Source organism: Suricata suricatta, chromosome 10 (assembly GCF_006229205.1).
Source record: "Suricata suricatta isolate VVHF042 chromosome 10, meerkat_22Aug2017_6uvM2_HiC, whole genome shotgun sequence".
NCBI lineage: Eukaryota > Metazoa > Chordata > Mammalia > Carnivora > Herpestidae > Suricata > Suricata suricatta.
In genome coordinates this window covers 84,662,566-84,668,283 of record NC_043709.1, presented here as the reverse complement: position 1 = coordinate 84,668,283, position 5,718 = coordinate 84,662,566, and the positions used below count along the sequence as shown (strand labels likewise).

The following is a 5,718-nucleotide window of genomic DNA, read 5'->3' as shown; positions in this document are numbered from 1 at the left end:
GAGTAGAGAGGAAAATAGGGGCCGCATGAATTTGTTTCCTCTGTTCTCCACTACTCATTTCTGGGACATTTCTGTGAATTGTTCACCCAAAGTCTTGCTCCATTTGATGGAGGGGGCCCTTTGAATAGTAGCAGCAGAGGAGGGGAAGGAGGAACCATAGGCAGGATTCTCTCATTAAGAAAATGTTTTGGCATACTAAGATCATGATTTGAGCGACTGAAAAATAACAATAGAGGAAAATTAATAGGGAGTTACAAGTACGTGTTTTAATATAAGCTCTCAAAGCAGGGCAGGATCTCAAGGCGGCTGGACGCTGACATCACAGATGGCCCAAGGTGTTTATAGAGAAGGTGTTGTCAGTGAGGAGACTGTCTGCAGAAGTGAGCTCACCTTCTCTCCCGGAACCCAGAGAGGGAGGAGATAGAAGGAATTGTTTTGGCAGTGAGCAACCGAGGTGGGTGACTGACTTCTTTCCTTCCTACTCATCATACTCTCATAACTGTGGACATACAAACTGAAGTAAGTTTTGCCTGATTGCTTTGGGTGAGGTTTACTGAATGTCAGAATTCACAAAATGGCCTTTCTGGACCTTATTTCTTAGTAATGGATACTTGCTTGGCTTATGCACCCATTTCTCCAGTGTTTCATCACCATACAGCCGGTTCCTCTAGTTCTTGCATGGAGTTACAAAGGCCCTGCCTCTTTCTTCCTCATCCTCTCTTCTCACTGCACCCCTGTGGGCCTAGGTGGGTAAAGGGAAGGCTTGGACTGTGCATTCCTTGCCATCAGTACAGCTAAATGGATCATGCAGAATGAGCATAAATGGGGCCATCTGACCTTGGGTATTGATTTGAGGGTAAAGAGTTTTAAGACAGTGGGACCAATATTTGTATTTTAAACTCAGCTGATATTTAAGAAATGGTTCTGTAACTGCAAGAAGCCCCTTAAGTCCATGAATTAATGTGTCATAACTTATTCATAAGCTCCACCAAACATCCCATGTGTAAATTACTGCACAAGAAATTCATGCCCTGTTGTGTCCTACAGCTTAATTAGTCCATGAAGCTACATGAGTTAGATAAACTCAAATGGGATTTTTAAAAATTTCTTATTTATTTTTGAGAGAAACAGAGAGAGCATGAGTGGTGGGAGGGTCAGAGAGAGAGAGAGGGAGACACAGACTCTGGAGACAGGCTCCAGGCTCTGAGCTAGCTTTCAGCACAGAGCCCACTGAAGGCTTGAACCCACAAATGGGGAGATCATTATCTGAGCTGAAGTTGGATGCTTAACCAAATGAGCCACCCAGGTGCCCCAACTCAAATGGGATATTGCCACGTGGTTTGTAAAAAAGAATATTGAGAGAAATTTGGCACTTTCAGCGGGGGTTTGATTTTTTATCATCTTTTGTTACAGTTTCTGTGATATTCGAGCTGAAACAGGTTACATGGGACTTCGGAGCTGTTTTTGTGAACCTTCATTAGTTGATTGAACACCACTGTTCAGTAAATATTTATTGTTTACTTAGGCATTATGAAGAGCTGTCACATACCAGATGCAATACAAACCAGCAGCATTGAAGCCTGAGTAACGGACCTCAGCAGCCCCAAAACAACTTGGCTTCCCTCAGCCTCACTGATCCTGACCCCAGACTCTGCTCCCTGGGCTTGCTACAGCTCTCTGATCCTGGATCCTCTTTGATTCCAGCTAGAATGCTGTGCCAAGCACTTAGTAGATTTGGTAAGAAACTACTACGCAGGCCTACGCTGGGGGCACCAGTGGCTGAGGATGCCCCATGGAGAATACTGAACACTCTGGATATAGTGAACCAGGTTGTGGGCCGCACAGTGGGTATAGGTGTGTATGTCCTGGCTGGTGAGGTGATCAGCAATAAAGCAGGACCATCTTTTGTGATTTGCATTTTGTTGGCTGGCCTGTCTTGCTTGTTGGCTGGGCTGTGCTATGCAGAGTTTGCTGTCCGGGTTCCCCATTCTACCTTTGGACATCTCTACGTCTATGTCACTATAGGTGAACTCTGGGCCTTCATCAGTGGCTGGAGCTTTATCCTCTCCTATGTTGTTGGTATGACCATTGTGTTTAGCACATGGGTCTTAACTTTTAACAACCTGCGTGGGAACAGGCTCTCTCAGACTCTGCAAGACAGCATCTCAGAGCACATTCCCCGTGTCATTACAGAATATGTAGAATTCTTTGTTCTGGGTTTTCTATTATTCTTCATGCAGTTCAGGAGGTTTTGGTCTATCGAGTCATTTTGGTCTTCAACAACTGCCAAAGTGGTCACATCGGTGAAACTTTTGGTTCTCAGTTTTGTCATCATCTCTGGCTTCATTAAGGGGGACCTGCACAACTGGAAACTCACAGAAGAGGACTATAGAATTGCTGGACTCAATGACACCTCAAGCTTGGGCCCTCTGGGCTCTGGAGGATTTGTGCCTTTTGGTTTCAAAGGGATTCTCCATGGATCAGCTACCTGTTTCTATGCATTTATTGGTTTTGACTACGTTGTTACCAAAATTGAAAACGCCCAGAATCCCCAACGTTCCATCCCCATGGGCATTTTGATTTCACTGTTCATCTGCTTTTTGATGTATTTTGGTGTCTCTTTAGCACTTACACTTATGGTGCCTTACTACCAGCTCCAACCTGGGAGCACCTTGCCTGAGGTATTTATCCACATTGGCTGGGTCCCTGCCTACTATGTTGTAGCTTTGGTTTTCCTGTGCCTTCTTTCTGCCGGCTTTCGGGGTTTATGGTGGCCCATAAATTGGGCATTAGACAGGATGGGAACGGATGGCTTCCTGTTCCAATTCTTTACCCATCTGATTTACTACCGAATCACTATTTTGATGACCATTATGCTGGTTGGAATTGCTGCAGCCACTATATTCTTCTTTGGAGTCACTGATATCTTGGACCTAGGGTCACTTGGGTCCCTGATTTCTCACTCCTTGGTTGCGATTTGTCTTCTTATTGTCAGGTATCAGCCTGAGAGGAGGAATGAGGAAAATGAAGCAGAGGTGCAGGAGGGAAATGGACCTGTAGCAGAGAAGCTGAGTCTACAGGGACTATTTTTTCCAGGCAGTTCCATCCCCACTCCACTCTCTGGCCGGGTTGTCTATGTTTGCTCCTCACTGCTTGTTCTGCTGATCATTCTTCTCTGTCTGGTGCTGACCCAGTCACCAGTTCTGCTCTCTGGGGACCCAGTGTGGATTTCAGTGGTTGTGCTGCTCCTGGTGCTCATCACTGGGATCACGGGGGTCATCTGGAGACAACCACAGAACTCCAGTCCCCTTCCTTTTAAGGTCCCTGCTCTGCCTCTCCTCCCACTCCTGAGCATCTTTGTGAATGTTTACCTTATGATGCAGATGACAGCTGCCACCTGGGCCCGATTTGGTGGCTGGATGCTGATTGGGCTTGCTGTGTACTTTGCCCATGGGATCCAGGACAGCTGGGGCACTAGCCCCATTTAAATTAGGGCTGAAAGTGAAGAACTTGAACTCAGCTGTGTCCGTACATATTTGGTTTGACACCATCACACCTGAATCCAATCAGGTCCTCTCTGCATAATAATGGATGGTATTCTTGATACCATGGAAAGGTAGGCCTCCCAAGGGATGTTGGTGGGGGACCACTAATAGAGCTCTGTGTATATTGTGGAGTGAAGAATGCATTTTGCTCCTTCTCCTTTTTTGTTTTCTTTGACATGTCTACTTGAATCATTGGCTTTAAAATATTATTATTAAAAGAAACTAGAAAAAACATTTTTATTTAATTGGTTAAATATCCAGTAGCTGTGGCACAGTCAGTAGAGCATGCAGTTCTTCACTCATGGTGGTAATCTTGAGCCCCACCTCTATAATGTCTGTATAGATTATTTTAAAAAATAACCAGTAACAGAATTACTGGATCATAGGTATTTATTTTTGAGAAACCTCTATACTGTTTTCAGCTGGCTGCAGCAGCTGACATTCCCACTAACAGTACATGAGGGTTTCTTTTTCTCCATATTCTGAACAATACTTGCTTATCTTGCCTTTTGATTTTAGCCATTCTGACAGATTCAACGTGATATCTCATTGTAGTGTTAATTCAGATTTCCTTGTAATTAGTGATGGTGAACACCTCTCCAAGTGTCTGTTGGCCATTGGTATGTCTCCTTTGGAAAAATGTCTATTCAATTCTTCTGCCCAGTTTTGAAGTTAATTATTTGGGGTTTTTTGATGTTGAGTTGTGTACATTTTTTCTGTATTTTCAGTATTAACCTCTTACTGGATATAGCATTTGCAAATATCTTCTCTTATTCAGTAGATTCCCTTTCTCTTTTGTTGCTGGTTTCCTTTTCAGGGAAAAAGCTTTTTAGTTACATGAATTCAACAAGATGTATGCACCCCTATGTTCATTGCAGCATAATTTACAATAGCCAGGACATGGAAGCAACCGAACTGTCCCTTGATAGATAAATGGATAAAGAAGATGTAATATCTATCTATCTATCTATCTATCTATCTATCTATCATCTATCTATCATGGAATATTAATCAGCCATAAAAAGAAATGGAATCTTGCCATTTGTAACAAGATGGATGGACCTACAGGGAATAAAACTATGTGAAATAAGTCTATTCAGAGTAAGAAAAATACCAGATGGTTCCACTCTCATAGCAACTTAAGAAATAAAACAACAAGAACAACAATGAAAGAAAAAGTGAGACAAGCAATAAAAACAACTCCATACACTTAAATAGAGGGAACAAACTGTTGGTTGTCAAAGTGAAGTGGATACACGGATGCATAAAACAGATGAAGGGAATTAAGAGTAGATATCTTGATGAGCACTGAGAAATGTGTGGGGTTGTTGAATCATTATATAGTAAACATAGAATAATATAATGCATAGTATGCTAGTTATACTTCAACAGAAACAACAAAAAAGAAACTAAAAACAAACAAACAAACAAAAAGATGAAATATGGCCACTGCCCTAAAAGAGCTTATGTTCTAATACAAGGTATAAAGAATAGCTGTAACACAAAGTAGAAAGTGTTATCATAATAAGAAATATACAAATAAAGTGTCCTGGAAAATCAGAGTGGTGGTTGATCATTTGTGGCTAGTGCAGTAGTGAGGGTGTATTGGTAAAATCAGAGAAGACATTGTAGAGTAATGGGATCTGAGTTGATTCTCTCCAAGGACAGATTTAGATTTTCTCACATGTGGGCAGCAGTGAGAGACTGTAGGCACAGAGAACAGCACTTGGAAAGTCACAGGATAATGAAGCAGTGTTCAGAACACACTGAGCATATAGTGTAGCCTCAGCCTTGGCTGTGAGAGGGGGCAACAGAACATGCACAGATGGATGAAGACAGAACTTTTCTCTGAACACAAAACACTTCATTTGGAATCCACTATCCTTGCTGAAAATCCCTCAGGTTTGTTCTTCTACTTGGCGATATCTGTATTCTTGGACTGAAAGTTTCTCTGCTGTTGTTGGCTTTGGTCCACCTGATCAGAAACTGCTCAGCTTAGAGCCAAGCATCCTGGGTTCTGCTCTTGTTCTCACCACTAACTAGCAATGTGACCTTGAGCAAACCTCTTGGTTCCTTCAATGCTTTGCTTAGTTTTCTGTAACATGAGAAGTCAGAACTGGTTATTTCTAAAGTTAGGTTCACTTACGAAATTCTAGGATTTCGTCTGGTTCTT

General features: G+C 42.4%; 1 pseudogene; it reads left to right on the top strand.

Annotated features, from left to right (window-relative positions):
- Positions 1-1,709: 1,709 nt before the first annotated feature.
- LOC115305268 lies at positions 1,710-3,488 on the top strand (annotated as a pseudogene).
- The last annotated feature ends 2,230 nt before the right edge of the window (positions 3,489-5,718 follow it).